The 18187-nt window shown below is 44.6% G+C and overlaps 1 pseudogene; it reads right to left on the bottom strand.

The window, feature by feature from the left end:
- The window catches only part of LOC103216819 (large ribosomal subunit protein eL15-like), a 35902-nt pseudogene that overhangs the window by 11742 nt on the left and 5973 nt on the right, over positions 1 to 18187 (bottom strand).

The following is an 18187-nucleotide window of genomic DNA, read 5'->3' as shown; positions in this document are numbered from 1 at the left end:
ATGATGGAGCCCTGAAGTAATAGAGGCAACTTAACCACCAGAAGCCAGGAGGACATAATGAGTGTAATGACTAGCAGTGTGGAAGGGGGTGTTGACCCACAAGGGGCTATGGAGATGACTGATAGAGCAGGGCATCTGTAGGGGCAACACAGGCACCAACAAGGGTGGTGCTTAATATCTAGAACCACACAAAAAAAAGGCAAGAATGAAAGAGCAGGAAGAGAGAGTGCCTGTCTCATGTCTCCCAGTCAGAACTCAGTGTTACTTTTTAAATAGCATTTGCAGTAACCCAGGCATATTTTACTAAGGATTATGCAGAGGCAGAGAGCAAGCCTTCTTTTATTAACATTTGAGTTCTAGCTGCCTTCTCCTCTCAACTATTCTTCGCTGATTCTCCATCTCCAAACTATTTGTCCTAAACTTTTTTTGGCTTCATCCATTATCCACCCACACAGCACACATTAGCCATGATGCGGGTGGCCTCACAAACTTCAAAATCTGACAGTGCAATCTCAAACCTATTGCTAAATTACCTCTGTGAGCTCCTTCAGACCAGACTCAGCACTTCATCTTGGCTACTCTCTGAAACCCAACTTCAGAACTTTTGATAAGCAATATGGACTTCACTGAATACTTCATAAGGAAATAAAGAGAAGATTACATGACAAGTCATAGAGCAAAACTTCATCAGCAAACTTCAAACAAACTTCAAAGTTCCACCTTTGGCCGAGCGCGATGGCTCACACTTTTAATCCCAACACTGAGAGGCTCAGGTGGGCAGATCACTTGAGGTCAGGGGTTCAAGATAAGCCTGGTCAACATAGTGAAACCCCATCTCTAGTAAAAATACAAAAATTAGCTGGGCATGGTGGCGGGTGTTTGTAATCCCAGCTACTTGGGAGACTGAGGCTTGAGAATCGCTTGAATCTGAGAGGCGGAGGTTGCAGTGAGCTAAGATTGCACCGTTGCACTCCAGCCTGGGCGACAGAGCCAGACCCTGTCTCAAAAAAAAAAGAAAAAGAAGAAAAGAAAAAAAGAAAAAAAAAGAAAACTTTCACCTTCATGATCTGGAGGTGCTTACTTAAGCTTCTTCACCACTCTCTACCTTGAGCAGTATCTTTTGGTCACTTTGCAGTTCTCAGGAGTATCTATGCGCTTGCCTTCATATCTTTCCACTTGTCATTCTCTCTTTTTAGCATATTCTTCCTACCTCCACTTCCCAAACTGGATAATTCCTGATCATCCTTTAGGAGTTATAGATTTCACTTCTTTCGAGCAGCCTCCCTTCTCCCTCCAAGTCTAGATTAGGGTTCTTTCCTGAAGGCTCCTCTTATTATCTCCTCTGCTTACTCTTTATATCAGTCAGGGGCCCCGCAGGAAGCAAACGGCACACTCCGAGTTAAAGAAACCAACCAGGAATGCTGAGGCATCTGGGAACCAGAAAACTTGAGAAACCATTCATACCCCTAAGCCTGAAGGAGCAAATGGAGAGAGTGGTGTTACTAACACCCTCGTGAGAGCTGGGGCCATGGAAGCAGAGTCGTCCAGCAGAAGTCAGAGCCAGAGGGGAGCATCAGCACTGCTAGACTGAAGAAGGAAGAGCTGGGGCTGGGGAATGAATATTCTGATGTCCCTCTCCTCTCCCCTCCTTCCAATATCTGTCCATAGGTTGCACCTAACCGGAAGTCAGAGGGCAAGAAAGCCCAGGCCATTCTCTGGGGGCCTTGAGTTTGACAGAAAGATACAGAGAATAGATGGTGAAAGGAGAATAGCCACCATTTCCTATATTAATTCTTTATCACGTGGTGTTGTATTTGCTGAGTTGCTGATTTCAGCTCGTTGAAGGCAGGTGCGGCATTCTCACGGCCTGGTACAATGCCTTGTGTATGTAAACACCCTATAAAGAAATCTTTACATCATTCAGTACACATATCAGGTGATGCAGTACATACTGTTAATTCTCATGTTAATCCCCATTGCCTAATGTATGGAGAGAGGAACAGAACTAACATTTCCCAAATAATTAACTAATGAGCGGCAACGTAGCCCGTGGCAGAGTGCAGAGACTTCACAGCCACACTGCCTAGGGTCAGGTCTGCTTCCACCACTTCCTAGCTGGGTGACCTCTGGCAAATTGTTTGTCTGAGCGTCAGTTTCCCAATCTAAAAACGGAAGCAAAAATAGACCTCCCTCATAGGGGTTTTGTAAGAATTCAGTGATTGAATATATGTGAAATGGTTGGAAGAGTGTCAGGCACATAGCATCATAAAAATGTAAGGTGCTTATTATTAATGAAATTATAATGTAAAAATATAAGGTGCTCTAATGATTGGTATTGTTACTTATGGCTAAAATTGCGCTCCATCTTGGAATAGAGCTGCTTGTCTACTGTTAGAAAAGAGGTTTCTGGGTCTTTTGGACAGTACTCTCCCTGTACAGTCATTTTAGCAATGTGCACCTGGATAATATTATCTGCTTAGCCTGGTGAATATACCTCAAAAGGAAAGTGCTGTGAAAACTTTGCAGAAAATGACTCAATGTTTTCCATCCCTGGTGCAAAGCTGGCAGTGGTAGGAGATGCATGGAATCATAGCCTTCGAGTTGGACAGACATGATGCTTCAAGTCCCACCTTCCCCCGTTACTAGGTGTGTAATCTCATGAAACTTCTTTACTTCTCTGATCCTGAGGCTTCATCTGTAAAAACAGAGAAAACAGAGCCAGGCACGGCGGCTTGCAAATGTAATCCCAGCTACTTGGGAGGCTGAGGCAGGAGGATAAAATAAGCCAACAAAACAAAACAAAAAAAGGCCAGGTGCAGTGGCTCACACCTGTAATCCCAGCACTTTGGGAGGCCGAGGTGAGCAGATCACCAAAGATCAGGAGTTCAAGACCAGCCTGGTCAACATGGCAAAACCACGTCTCTACTAAAAATACAAAAATTAGCCAGCTGTGGTGCCTGTAATCCCAGCTACTTGGGAGGCTGAGGCAGGAGAATTGCTTGAACCTGGGAGGCAAAAGTTGCAGTAAGCCAAGATTGCACCACTGCACTCCAGCCTGGGCAACAGAGCAAGACTCTGTCTCAAAAAAACCCAAAAACCAAAACATGAAAATAGCAAAATAGCATCTACTTTGCAAAATTATCTGAAAATTAAATAAAATAAAGCATATGTTAACATCTAAGGCCATATTTGGCCCACTGTAGACAGTTTCTGTTTTTTTTTTTTTTTCTTTCAGAGAAAACTTCAAAAGGCCCACTCTACAGATAAAATACAAAATAAAAAATATAGCTAAATAAATATTTACCCAATATCCACAATCATGGACTCCAAAGTGTACTGCTGTTGTTTGAGAGCCATGTCCACCACATAGTAATTAGGTGGCCTTTGGAGAGTTACTTAATTATTGGTGTTTTAGTTTCCTCATCTGTAAAATGGGGATAATAATAGTAACCACCTCAGAGAGTTGTTCTGAATATAAATAATCTATAATATGTGATGTACTTAGAATAATGCCTAGCTCTTCATAAGTGTTAATTCCTCTCCCTCCTCCTCCTCCTCTTCCTCCTCCTGTTATCGTAGTTGTTATTTGATCAAGGGACTAAATTAGGCACTAGAGGAGACACTAAGACACTTTATTCCATGCCACTGCCATCAAGAGGTTGTGATCTTCCACCCGAGTAGCCGTTTTCAGGGAACCATGCCCATGTCACCGTTTTAAGTTAAAGGAAAGTTTTCTTTGACAGCCTTCAACCTAGGTAAACTCTCAGGGTAAACAAAGCCCGGAGATTCCTAACTCACCATGGTCGCAAAGCCTATTGCTTTCTCTACACTGTCTTCACCACAGGTTATACTCAGGTCCCAGCTGAGGGAGAGACAGGGTCTTCCGATACCCACAACCACAGAAGAGAAAAATGAGAGATGATTATTCCTGCAGGAGCTTCCGCAGATGCATCGATACAATCTACGCAAATGCAGTAAAACTGGACTGATTGGGGGGGTAAATAGCATGGGAAATATGAGCAAAACAAATGGTGATTACGGCTGAGACAGGATTGCAGCACGGCTATTTAATTCTACCTTAATTCAACAAAGCTGGCATGAAAATGTTTAGTGTCAAAGACCTGGCACACCAACAACAACATCATTAATTAATATTGACTATGTGTCCAGAGCCTCTTGGGTACTGCAGAGCAAAAACAATTCCCAGCCTTAAAATCTTAAAATGAAAACAGGATAGAGAAAAAGGGTCATCTCCTTTTTTTTTTTTTTTTTTTTTTTTTTTTTTTTTTTTTTTTTTAGATGGAGTTTCACTCTTGTTGCGCAGGCTGGAGTGCAATGGCACGATCTCTGCTCACTGTAACCTCCGCCTCCCAGCTTCAAATGATTCTCCTGCCTCAGCCTCCTGGGTAGCTAGGATTGCAGGTGATTGCTACCACACCCAGCTACTTTTTGTAATTTTAGTAGAGACGGGATTTCTCCATGTTGGTCAGGCTGGTCTCAAACTCCTGACCACAGGTGATCCACCTGCCTCGACCTCCCAAAGTGCTGGGATTACAGGCGTGAGCCATCTCGCCAGGCTGGGTCATCTTTTAAAAATGTTTTTCTCCCCCAGGAAGGTGGGCAGTATGAGAAGCCATTGGATTCATTTAGGGGTATTCTTATAGGGAAATGGAAATATTATCAAAATGACGATAATGGCAGCTAACCTTTATTGCCTTCTTACCGTGAATATCAGATACTGTCCTAGTACTCTACATATCTTGTTTTTGTTTTGTTTTGTTTTGACAGAGTTTTGCTCTGTCGCCCAGGCTGGAGTGCAGTGGTGGCACTATCTCAGCTCACTGCAACCTCTGCCTCCCGGGTTCAAGTGATTCTCCTGCCTCAGCCTCCCGAGTAGCTGGGATCACAGGCATGCGCCACCATGCCTGGCCAATTTTGTATTTTTAGTAGAGACAGGATTTCTCCTTGTTGGTCAGGCTGGTCTCGAACTCCTGACTTCAGGTGATCCGCCTGCCTCAGTCTCCCAAAGTGCTAGAATTACAGGCGGGAACCACCACGCCCAGTCATATTGGCTTATTTAATACAGGTAGTTAATCCTCATTCCCTGACAAATGAAGGGAAGGATGGGGGCAAAGTTTGTTAAGCTCTTAGTGAGTGTCCAGCACAGAGCTATTTTCTTTCATACACGCTCTCATTAATTCCTTAAATGGTAATTTTCCTAGCTGAGAAAAAAGAGGTTCAGAGAATTTAAGTGATTTGCTAAGTTCTTAGCATTAGTACGTGGCAGATCAGCAGTTTAAACTCAGTTTTGTCTGACCCCAAAAAGTGACTTTCATTTTTACCACACTGTGTTCTTCTAATAACATTATAGAAACAAGTCTCAAAGTCTACATAGCAGATGCCTAATAGTTGACATTGATTTTTTTGTTCAGAGATCTTTCTCCTGGGAAGGGCTTATTCTAACCATGTTGGGGCTACCTTTACACACATCCCGTCTCCCTCATTCTCCTCATTATACCAGAATCCTTCCCAGAAATTTGCTTTTTTATTAAACTAATTAAAGTTGAGTTTCTGACTCTTACAACCTAGTGTATCCCAGTTGAACTCCCACCACAATTTCAGTGATAGGGCAGGTTGTAAATTCATTCTTGGCATATTACACAGTGAAATAGATGTATTACTCTATACAGGATGTCACTGTAATCAGATGGATCTTTGTTTTTGGAGGATGGAAACCAGTCTCTTTACTATCTGGTCACAGCTTTTCTAAGGGAAGCATGATTTGATCCTGCAGTTTAAGAAAATCTCTCATATATTGGCCGGGTGCGGTGGCTCATACCTGTAATCTCAGAATTTTGGGAGGCTGAGGCAGGCGGATCACCTGAGGTCGGGAGTTTGAGACCAGCCTAACCAACATGGAGAAACCCTGTCTCTACTAAAAACACAAAAAATTAGCCAGGAGTGGTGGCACATGCCTGTAGTCCCAGCTGCTTGGGAGGCTGAGACAAGAGAATCATTTGAACCTGGGAGGCGGAGGTTGCAGTGAGCTGAGATCATGCCATTGCACTCCAGCCTGGGTGACAGAGTGAGACTTGGTCTCAGAAAAACAAACAAAAAATCTCTTGTATATCATGTTAAGCTTGGATAGAATATTGCATTTATTTTCATCCAGTATAGACCCATTAGACGCCTTATCTTTTTTATGCCCTCCTTCTTATCAAAAATTGTTTAATACTAAATAATTAAGGCTGTGGGACAGTGGCCTGTGAGGGGAGGATGTTCTACAAAGCATGGTGTCTTTGAGCTCAAAGAATTTACAATGCAGATAGGAAGAGAAGACATGTGGATATGAGAAAAGGAGAACTGACATCCAAAGCCACTCTTCATCCTATGAATCGGCTGATGTGCTCCAAAAGACCCTTGGAAAGCAGGCAGGTGAAACCTGGAATATTTCCTCATAGGAAGAGTGTGATATAAGGTCCTGCTATTCCAGGTTTCATCTGAGAAACTAACCCTGTAATGTCACAAAATGGTCCAAAATCTTCACCCTCTAAGGCCTCCCCCAGTCTGGCTTCTGTCCTCCTTTCCTGGTAATTTCTCCTTCTACCCATACCATGCCGGTGCTCTTTAAGTGCCCAGCGTCCTACCCTGTCACGAGCCTTTCGCCAGTCCCAGCCCATCTCCTGGCTGCTCTTTCCTGCCTGGCACTGCCTTGCACCTTCATGAACCCTTAGTAATCCTTCTGGATCAAGTCGAAAAAGGAACTGTTGCTCACGAGGTGTTTTCTTTTCTTTTTTTCTTTGCTTTTCTTTCTTTCTTTTTTTCTTTTATTTCTTTCTCTCTTTTTTTGTTTTTTTTTTTTTTTGAGACAGAGTCTTGCTCTGCCACCCAGAATAGAATGCAGTGGCACGATCTTGGCTCACTGCAACCTCTGCCTCCTGAGTTCAAGCAATTCTCCTGCCCCAGCCTCCCAAGTAGCTGGGACTACAGGTGCATACCACCGTGCCTGGCTAATTTTTTTGTATTTTTAGTAGAGACAGGGTTTCATCATGTTGGCCAGGCTGGCCTTGAGCTCCTGACCTCAAGTGGTCTGCCTGCCTTGGCCTCCCAAAGTGTTGGTGTTGGGAATAATGCTTAAAGAGAAACCTCATCATATCCCACATTGGGATGACAGGTGCGAGCCACCTTGCCCAGTCTCACAAGGTGTTTTCTGACCCCCTAGACCAAATCTTTCTTTCGAACACCACCTAGCACTTTTTGGCGTGTCCTTTGTAGTCCTCACTGCACTAGCAGGAATTTCTCTAGTGCCTCTCTCCTCTCTCTGAGTCCATTTTTTCATCCATAGGTGAGCATTGGAGTATGTACCATATGGGCTGTGATGAGGGTAGGAGAAAACCACAGAGGCACAGAGTACAGCACACATGAGCTCTCCAGCCACAAGAGCCTCCTGTGGCTACAGACACAGTGGAAACGTCTGGGGAGAGACTGCCTCATTCTTCACTGAGAGGTGCCTGCCTGAGGTGGCTGCTGAAGCTCCCCCAGGTTCTGGGAGATGAGGAACAGTTACCATCCAGCTGAGGCTGCTCCCAGAAATGCCCATGAACTTCTCTTCTGTCCTTGGGTAAGCAGACTCATGCTTACAGCAACGCAGTGCTGACTCAGGTCAGCACGCCCTAGCTCGTGTCCCACACTCAGGCCAGACAGGAAGATCCAAAAGCAGCCTTCTTAAACCGAAGTCATTGCAAACAAACAAAGCACAGACACACACACACAGACATGCACGCGCACACGCACATACACAAGTATGATTTAATGGCCAGGTCTTGACTGTCTTGGAAATGGATGGGCCACCTGGGCTTACAAATAAACCAAGTCATGTTTGATTTTTCCAGGAGAAATGGAGGGTGGGGAGAGCGAGTCTAGCAGAGCTCTGAGATGGCCTAGAATGGGCATTTGGGGAGAACTCCTGGGCTAGCTATCCTTGAAATGTGTAGGTCTCCCTGCTGAGGCTCTGCGGGTGATCAGGCACTGTCAGAATGAATTAGTGGCTCCATAAACCCAGGCTCTGTGGCTAAATGGTGGGGACTAAAATCTCTGAAGTTCCTTACATCCCAGCAGGCTTCTCTAAAATATTTATGGCTGTTAGGCAACATGGCAAGCCCAGGTCCTTGAAATCTGGAATGAAGGTCTGAGACAAGGTTCCTACTGGCCAGCCTGGGAATCTTGGACAACCCTCTTCACTTCTCTGAGTCTCTTCTCTCTACAAGCAGAAAGCAGCTAATAAAGCCCTGTCTGCCTCATAGGGTGCTGGGGAGGGGCCAAGATCCAATTAGCGTCTCCGCCCCCTGGAAAGTGATGAACAACTGGGATTATTTTCCAAATATTGTTCCAGTTTATCTGCCTTACTCTTGAAGGCTTTTGGAAAGCTCTCCAAAAGGCTGTGACCTTACAGTCAATTTGTTATTTGTTGAGAAGCTTCAGTAAATCAAAGGCATAAAACAGGGGACCCAGCTAAGGAAAATATTTCCGCTCACTGCGAAGAAATAAATTTTCAGGCTCCGAAAGGGGAGCTGGGAGAACGGTGCAGGCATGTTTACAGCCCCCTCGTTAGTTCAGGCACAGTGATTGTTTGAAGTCCCAGATTCACCCAGCCAATAAGAAAGGCCCAGCAAGTCAGCAGTTTGACGTTGTCTCCAAGGCTTTCTGTTATGTTTATACTGGAAAGAAACCATTGGCCTCTGTAAAATGGAATTTCCATATAATAATTGAGATGGCCTTGTAAGGAGGGAAGGTCCCTGTTGCTGCTTCTACAAGGAAGTTGGACTGATAGGGAAATGTGGAAACAAAGGAAGCTTTTGTCTTATCTCTGAAGCGAAGCCTTGTATGGTGGTTTCCAAATGCCTGTCTCATGCCCTACAGCATCAGAATCACTAGGAGTGCTTCCTTAAAATACAGATATCTGCACCCATGCAACACATATTGAATTCCTAGGAAGGGGCCCAGGAATATCTCTCTCTCTCTTTCTCTCTCTCTGTGTGTGTGTGTGTATGTTGAGACGGAGTCTCACTCTGTTGCCCAGGCTGGAGTGCAGTGGCGCAATCTCGGCTCACTGCAACCTCCACCTCCGAGGTTCTAGTGATTCTCCTGCCTCAGCCTCCTGAGTAGCTGGGATTATAGGTGCCCGCCACGATGTCTGGCTAATTTTTGTATTTTTAGTAGAGATGGGGTTTCACCATGGTGGCCAGGCTGGTCTCGAACTCCTGATCTGAGGTGATTTGCCTGCCTCGGCCTCCCAAAGTGCTGGGATTACAGGCATGAGCCACTGTGCCTAGCCGGGAATCTGTACTTTTAACAAACCCCTCAAATAATTCAGTTGCCCATCTAGAAACGGAGAAAACTGGATGGGAGCTTATCTTTGGAGGGTCAGTGCTTGAAGACCCTTGCTGATTGCCTGGCTGGACCTACAGGAAGACTGACTGACTAGCTTCTTTCAAGCCAATATTCTTTTTTATATTTTAGACACAGGAGGCTCTCGCGGTGTTCCCAGACTGGACTTGGGCTCCGGGGCTCAAGGGATTTTCTCACTTCAGCCTCCCAAATAGCTGGGACTACAGGTGCACACCACCATGCCCAGCTACAAGCCAATATCTTTAAATATGTATTCCACACTTATTTAGAGGGGTGACATCCAGCATTCAGTGGGGAAGACAATAGTGGTGCTCTCAGCCTTTCCTCTGTTGCCTGTAACCAATTAGCTCTTGCTCCAAACTCACGCACTTCACTATACGACCACACAGTGCATGATTCCATTTACATGAAATGCCCAGAACAGACAAATCTATAGAGACAGGAAGAATTTCGGCTTGCCTAAGGCTGGGGATTGGGGGCGGGAGGATTGGGGTGATGGTTATGGGGAGCAGGGCTTCTTTTGGGGATAATGAAAACGTTCTAAAATTATAGAGATGGAAGCACAGCTCCGTGAATATATTAAAAGCCATTGAACCATACACTTTAAATGGGTGAATTGTATAGTATGTGAATTACATCTTAATAAAACTGTTAAAACCCTTCGGGTTGGGTGTAGTGGCTCACGCCTGTAATCCCAGCACTTTGGGAGGCTAAGGCAGGAGGATCGCATGAGCCTAGGAGCTGGAGACCAGCCCAGCCAATAGGGTGAAACCCTGTCTCTACTAAAGACACAAAAAAATAGGCAGGTGTGATGGTGCACGCCTGTAATCCCAGCTACTCTGGTGACTGAGGCAGGAGAGTCACTTGAACCCGGGAGGTGGAGGTTGCAGTGAGCTGAGAGAGCACCACTGCACTCCACCTGGGTGACAGAGCCAGACCCTGTCTGAAAAGCAAAACAAACAAAAATAAACCCGTCACTCTGCAAAACTAAAGCCCTGCAGCTGACCACGCCCACCGCTCCTTATGAGGCATTTGAGCAACTGTCTGTTATTGCAAGAAAGGGGAATGCCACTTCCGGGAGATTTCAAGAGACAGGAATTTGGGAACCACTATAAAACACTGTATTTCAGAGACTTTTTTTTTTTCCTGCATCATTACGTTTCTTGAAAAGTATTAGTGCTCAGAGTATGTATTTCAGTATTCATATGGATTTATTCATCTGGCTGTGGTATAATTGCATTTTGTAGATGAGATCTGTTTCCTTCTCTAACTTAATTTTGGAGCTTACCTAAGCCATGTCCCAAGGGAGGGAGGTAAAACAGGGATTAAAGGATTTGCTGGATATTATTTGTTTGTTTGTTTGAGACACTGTAAGATGATGCTCAATTTTCTGAGAGTCTGTCCCTCCATTAAGATCAGATCACAATGCAGTCATGGGAGATTGCCCAGTGCTATGGAAATAGTGAGGGCTTTGGCTGCTTAAGTTCAAATTCTAGTTACCTTTAACAACTGCAACTTTACTTCTCTCAGCCTAGTTTTCTTATCTGTAAATAAGGAATATTGGTAGCTTGCTTATAGAATGATTCTGAAGAGTAAATGACATAATAAACCTGGCACATAACAATAGCTGCTCTGTAAAAATGTACGTAATTAGAACCTGGCACATAATAATATCTGCTCTCTAAAAATGTAGCAAATATCACTATTATTTAACTTCTCATTTCATGTATGTTTTGTTTCCTAATTTGGATTCTTAGCTCCTTTGTGTATTGTCCCTGATCCCCACATAGCTCCTAACATAGTGTGTCCTAGGCAAAAGCCAAGAAAGAGTTAGGAAAGAACAGGTTGTAGAGGACACCTATGAGCCACTGGCCCAGGCTTCTTTTCCTTCTTTTTTTTTCTTTTTGAGATGGAGTCTCACTCTGTCACCCAGGTTGGAGTGCAGTGGCACAATCTCAGCTCACTGCAACCTCCGCCTCCCAGGTTCAAGCAATTCTCTCTGCCTCAGCCTCCTGAATAGCTGGGATTACAGGCACCTGCCATATGCCCGGCTAATTTTTGTATTTTTAGTAGAGATGGGGTTTCACCATGTTGGCCAGGCTAGTCTTGAACTCCTGACCTCAGGTGATTCACCTGCCTCGGCCTCCTGAAGTGCTGGGATTACAGGCGTGAGCCACTGCGCCTGGCCAAGGCTTCTCTTTTCTAGACTTATCTATCCTGATTCCCATCATCCATCCACAAAGATATAAAAGTGGGCTCCCAGCGGCTTCTATGAGTGACTTTGCCCCCACTCCTCTTATCCTCAGCCTCAGTTGGTTGGACTAGGTGAGGACAACCAACTTAAACTTGGCCAGGGAGTTCAGTGAGTTCTTGGCCAGTGGGTGTGAAACTGATCCTCCGTGTTCCACTGTAGTTGTGATTTGGAGTGTGTTCACAAAATATGATTCTAGACAGCCATTCATAATGCTTCTAAAATTTTTTCAAAGCCCTAAGAAAATGGTCATATTATAATGTTAAGGTAAAAAGGATAAGACAAAAGTATATAGACCTCACAGATTAAAAAATATATATGCATGAAATACTGGAAAGAAAATATATTAAAATGTGAATAGAAATAGAGGGATTGTAGATAATTTTCTTTTAATTTTTAATACTGACTGTTGAAGCGAAGTCTATATATTGGGGGGAAGGTGGGAGTAGGGGGAAGGAGCCAAAGTACATTTTCTTCTCTCTTCCCTTTAAAAAATGTTGCTTCTTCTCTGGTCTCAGTTTTCTCAGAATCCTAGCTATCTTGGTATCTGATAAAATAATTCACACACAGGTGTTAACAACTTGCTAGCTCTCTAAAGGTGTTATTATTTGAAAATGGGCTTCCAGACGCAAGATGACTTCATGCAGAAATTCTCAACCACTGATCCCTTCCAGAACGAAGCTAAGGATTTAGCAATTTGCAGGAGAAAACATCACAGAATTGTCTAAAATTAAAATTTTCTCCCATACATTTTCCCTTGGTGCCTGCCACTAATGTCTCAATTAGAATTTTGTAGCACGAACAATAGAATCACTGGGGAGCTTTAAAAATCTACAAATTCCCCTGCTCCATCTTCCAGATTCTGATGTATTTAACTGGCCTTTTGTGAGGCCCCAACCCCTATGGTTTTTAATCCTTTGTAGGTGATTCTAATCTTCAGTCAGGATTGAGAATTACATATAATTATAATTATATAATTATACTGACAGTATAATTGATTGAATGCAAAATTCTATATTGAGTAATTTTGTTGTCTCCAGCTTAATAGCGTATCCATATTTTGCAGGATTTCTGAAGGAGCTTCATGGGTTCCAGTTGCCCTACTAATTGAATGAACGTGGAAGCTCGTGCTTGACCTGAACCCTCCGGCAGCGCTGTTCTCGGTGGGGAAAGAGACTGTTTGGAGACATCGCCCTCCAGCGACAGCACTCAGGAACTGTTGAGAGGCCTGGGTACACCCTTGCTTCCCATTGATTGTTCCTCTAAGAACAGGGGTGCTCTGAGCCCGTTCCAGGCTTTGAAAGCTCCCTTGAGTTCTTTGTACTTTTGTCCTTGCCCGGATGTGTCAGCAACACACTTGGAGGCATAAACGGGAACGAAGCTTCAGACGTGTTCTTAACTGTCAGGAGTAACATTTGCAGATAAAAGCTGCAGAATTGCTCATCAATACTGGGAAGGCTGAGCAAAACTAGAATTATTCCGGTAACTTAACAGAAAAAATAAATAAACATGTCAATAGTTACAGGGTATGGGAGGGAGGGAGAGTGTAAATTCATAGCAAGACATTTGGAACATTCTCTTTAGACCCCTTCCCTTGTGCGGGGGCAGAAGTCTGAGGTGAGTGGGGTGCACTGTGTGGAGGGGCAGCAGAGGAGAAGTCTCACCAGGGTGGACAGGGCCAGGGGGCCATGCTGAGGAGCTGACAAGTGAGAAGAGACTCATCTCTGTAAAGAATGCTTGAGAGTCCATCTGAGCCCCTCTGGGAAGCTTGTCCAGAAAGCTCTTGGCAGGTCTCATTCCTACCAATTCTGGTTCAAGAGGCCTAGGAACCCGAGAGGGTTCTGAGAAGCAGTGGCAGGGCCTGCCGGGCATCCAACACCAACTTGGTAGCAGGTGTGGAAGGAGGACTGTGCCCTCGTTCAGTCCTTACAAGTACCCTCTGCGGTAGATGGTACCATCCCCGTTTTACAGATGAGGAACTGAGGCTTGGGGAGGTGATGTGGGGTGCCTATAGCACCAGAGCTGGGCAGTGATGGAGCCCGGACTGCAGTACCCTGTTTTGGGCGGTGGGGGGCGCTGTCACAGGAACAAGCCAAATTCTGCATGAGGCGGCTCAGTGCCAAAGGTCGGAGCAGGACCACAGATGAGGTGGACCTGCATGCCTAGTCCACAGTGCTCCTTGGGGACCTTCTGTTCTCCCTGGGGAAAGGGTTGCAGTCAGGCGGGAAGGTAGGAAGGAAGAGAAGGTAGAGAGGGGAGAGGAGGCAGGACCAGCCACCAGGCAGGGGGCAGTCAGAGCCACCAAGGCAAAGCGCTGGTGAGCGAGAGAGTGGGGGCCCATGGTCTCTTCTGCTTCCTCCTCAGTCTTTCCCCTCAAGCTCCTTTCTTCCTTCCAGAGCTTTTCTTTTCTCCCTCTCTCTCTCTCCTTTCTTTCTTTCTTTTTTTGAGACAGAGTCTCAATTCCCAGGCTTGAGTGCAATGGCGCAATCTTGGCTCACTGAAACCTCTGCTCCTGGGTTCACGCATTCTCCTGTCTCAGCCTCCTGATTAGCTGGGATTACAGGCGTCTGCCATCATGCCTGGCTATTTTTTTGTATTTTTTTAAGAGAGGGGGTTTCACCATGTTTGCCAGGCTGATCTTGAACTCCTGACCTCAGGTGATCCACCCTTCCCCGACCTGCCAAAGTGTTGGGATTACAGGCGTGAGCCGCTGCGCCCGGCCTCATGTTCCTTTCTAACTTCTCCATCATCCTTTCTTCTTATTTCTTCATTTCCCCTTTCTTTTCTTTTCTTTTTTTTTTTTTTTTTTGAGACAGAGTCTCGCTCTGTCGCCGGGGCTGGAGTGCAGTGGCCGGATCTCAGCTCACTGCAAGCTCCGCCTCCCGGGTTCACGCCATTCTCCTGCCTCAGCCTCCCGAGTAGCTGGGACTACAGGCGCCCGCCACCTCGCCTGGCTAGTTTTTTTGTAGTTTTAGTAGAGACGGGGTTTCACCGTGTTAGCCAGGATGGTCTCGATCTTCTGACCTCGTGATCCGCCCGTCTCGGCCTCCCAAAGTGCTGGGATTACAGGCTTGAGCTACCGCGCCCGGCCCCCACTTCCCCTTTCTTAAAAGAGGATTTTTTTCCATCCCTCACAGATCCAAGGCATGCCCTCGCGTCTCACAGGATGGCAAGGAGAAAGGATCAGCCGCTTAAGTAAAGAAAAATATCAAAATCAGACCCGTCTGCAGTCAGAATCCACAGCAGTCGTCCCACAGCACAGCACTGCCTCCGCCGGCGCCCTTCCTTCCCTCGGAACTTAGCCGGTCCAGAGCTGCAGAGCGGCCTGCAGTCCCCGGTGGCAACAGCACTTAGCGGCGCCTCATGTTTAATGCAAGCAAGCTTCTGAGACCGGAAAGCTTTCAAGATACAGCTGAAGATACACGAGCGCTGCCCTTTACAGAGCAAACACGAATGTACAAAACCAACGTGGGTTTTCCTGTTTTACAATAATTGTGTTCTCACCTGTACAGATTTAAGCAAATCGCTTCTGTCAGAAGTAAGGAGAAATCTATATCCAAGGGCCTCTGTGGCCTAGCGAGGCCTGAGTCACCTCTGCTTTTTGAGTCTCCCAGTAATTTTAAAATGAAAAAATTCCGGCTGGACGCAAGGGCTCACACCTGTAATCCCAACACTTTGGGAGGCTGAGGCGGGAGGATCACCTGAGGTGAGGAGTTCGAGACCAGCCTGGCTAACATGGTGAAAACCCGTTTCTACTAAAAATACAAAAACTTAGCAGAGCGTGGTGGCACGCGCCTGTAATCCCAGCTGCTGGGGAGGCAGAGGCAGAAGAATCGCTTGAACCCGGGAGGCAGAGATTGCAGTGAGCCAGGATGGTGCCATTGCACTCCGGCTTGGGCAACAAGAGTGAAACTCCGTCTCCAGAAAGAAAAACGAAAAAATACTAAAATAGGTTATACAATTTCTAGTTCATGCTCATCATTAGCAAGTTAATATTTTTAGCACAAAAGAGATAATGCAATATGATTGTGCTAGTTACTAGCTAATTACAGGATTTGTAAAAAGTAATCATTCCTAGTGTGCTATAAGTAATGGGGCACAGGTGTATAGCTGTATTTTGAATAACTTCTTTAACCTGTTAGGATGTGATTCCTTTGAAAAAAAAAAATTAAAGATCTAAAGTAGAAGTCTTTTGTGTGGCTGTGTTAAAGTGTATGATATTGATGACTATGAAAGTTAAAGTGTATGACATGGATGACTATGAATGTTTCCCTTCTGCTAACATAGACACTCTTGTCTCCAAACAAGTTCGCTGTGCTTCCCACTCTGTCACTCAGTCTGGATGGTTTTGTTAGCATTCCCATGTCCTCTACCCTGTCTTCAGAGTGCTTAGGCTGAAAGGCTTTATAAATACCACGTGTCTAGTCCAATACCCTTTCCTCGGCTATCTGGACCCAAAGCACCATGCCAAGTCAATGCAGTGCTACAGAACTTAGATGTTCCCCCCCACCCTCCTGAATATTCCTAAATAATTCAGTGTTTTAAAAGACTCTGATGCATCTTGGAGAAATGGCTGATCCTAGGACTGGGGCAGGAAACATATGAGATGATCTGGGAGTGTTTTGTAATCTCCAAAAGGAAGGAAGTACTAAAAAACAAAAAGAAACAAAACACCCATATATGAATGAGGGTATGTTAAACAGACACAGGAACCAACTGAAACTGTTCCCAAAGGCCAAAGCTGGAACAATTTGAGCAACAAAATTAATGAAATAGTATTAGATTATAACATAAAGTATAAGACAAATATCCATGAATTTGTATTGATATAAATGATTGGATAAAGGGTTTGGGACATCAGTGTTCCTTGCAGAATAATTCCAAACAGTTTTTTGCAGATACTCCACCCTCAAGAAGGTACAGTATTAACTCCACACTTCTGAAGTGTGAGCTATCTACAGTGACTTTGCTTCCGAAGAATACAGTATGGAAACGAGAGGGAAAGAATAACTTTACAGTGGAGAAACCTGACAAATACTATTTCAGCCAGGGGATGAAGCCCAACATCATGCTGGCAGTGTGTACTCTTGATAAGATATGACTAAAATCACACTTTATCTCTGTATTCCTTCTCTGTAACACCCATAATCCCAGTCTAATCATGAGGAAAACATCAGACTAATTCCAATAGAGGGCATCCTACAAAATACCCAACCAATACTCCTCAAAACTGCCAAAATCAACAAAAATATGGAAACTTTTAAGAACAGCTGCAGACACTGCAGAAAGCCTAATAGTAACCACTCCTTGGAGGTCTGAACACCAGCTCTGCAGTGCCCATCCCCTAACCTTCTAGGTTCTGATCATCTCACCTCCTTTCCTTTGAATCCTCCAGCTTTAGAGGTGGTGCTGCTTCCTGCTGTTTTTAGCCCTGTGTTACACTAATGTTCTTCCTTTGCTAATTCCGCCCTCCAACACCCAATTCCCTGTATAAATTTCCTCTGTTGAAATACCTTGTGTGGTTTCTGTTTTCCAAACTGAGCTGTGCCTGTTACAGTGCTTGGTACCAGGAAATAGACCCTCAGGGATGGGGATTTGGAGATTGATTTGATTTTGTGCTTGATTTTAAATGCTGGGCTGAGATCTTTTCAATGGGAATTGCTATGCTAGTACTCCATTGCATGTGGAGGCATAGTGATTAAGGTGTCACCAGTGATTGATTGAGATGAAATGCCTGTGGAATCAGGTGCCTTGAGGGACCATATAGCTTTTTACACAAAGAATGACAAGTACAATAGGCATAAACTGTCATTGTCCCTTGATTATCCTAATGGCAGTAGTAATTACAACTACAAAGCATTGGAGTGGGATGACATCTTTCAACTGGAGAGATTACAAAAAGGAAATCACTAGCTCAGGTTTAAACTTCTAAATTCAAGTCTAAGAGCACTGAGAGGCTCTATGGCAGCCCTAAAATAATATTTTTTTTTAGTCACAGGGCCAATCTCATACAAAAAAATAACCATAATTAAATTGTGTGGGTTACAAAATTACAATGTAAGTTGAACTCATAGGCTTGCCTTGACTTTTATGAGAAAACACGTTGATTGGGTGAGTGGGCCCCTAGGATTTTGAATGGTCACATCTGGGTAGATGTGAATGAAGCTGAAAATCTTGAACCCAAGGCCTCTCTGTCTTGTGAAGCTTTGAGCCCAAGGCCTCTCTGACAGTGGAAGCTTTTGGCTTTTAGATCTATAATTAGAGTGAGATCTCAGCATGTTCCAGGGGGAAAAAGTGAAGTCTGACCTGGGAAGAATTAGCTTTCATTCCAAATGAATGACAACATCTTGCTAATTGATTTAGGCAGAAAACTGAGGATTAGTGTGAGAAGTGTCAAAGGAAGATAAAATATAACATTAAATCAGACCAATGTATGGACCTGGGTGGACTTATCAGAGTCTGGACTTACTGTGTTAGCTCATCCAACTGGAAGTGGCTCTAACAGTTTTCTTAGTTGAGTCAAGAAAA

The sequence above is a fragment of the Chlorocebus sabaeus genome, chromosome 9 (assembly GCF_047675955.1).
Source record: "Chlorocebus sabaeus isolate Y175 chromosome 9, mChlSab1.0.hap1, whole genome shotgun sequence".
Lineage (NCBI taxonomy): Eukaryota > Metazoa > Chordata > Mammalia > Primates > Cercopithecidae > Chlorocebus > Chlorocebus sabaeus.
The sequence above is the reverse complement of the archived record's forward strand: the minus strand, read 5'-3'. Positions and strand labels throughout refer to the sequence as shown.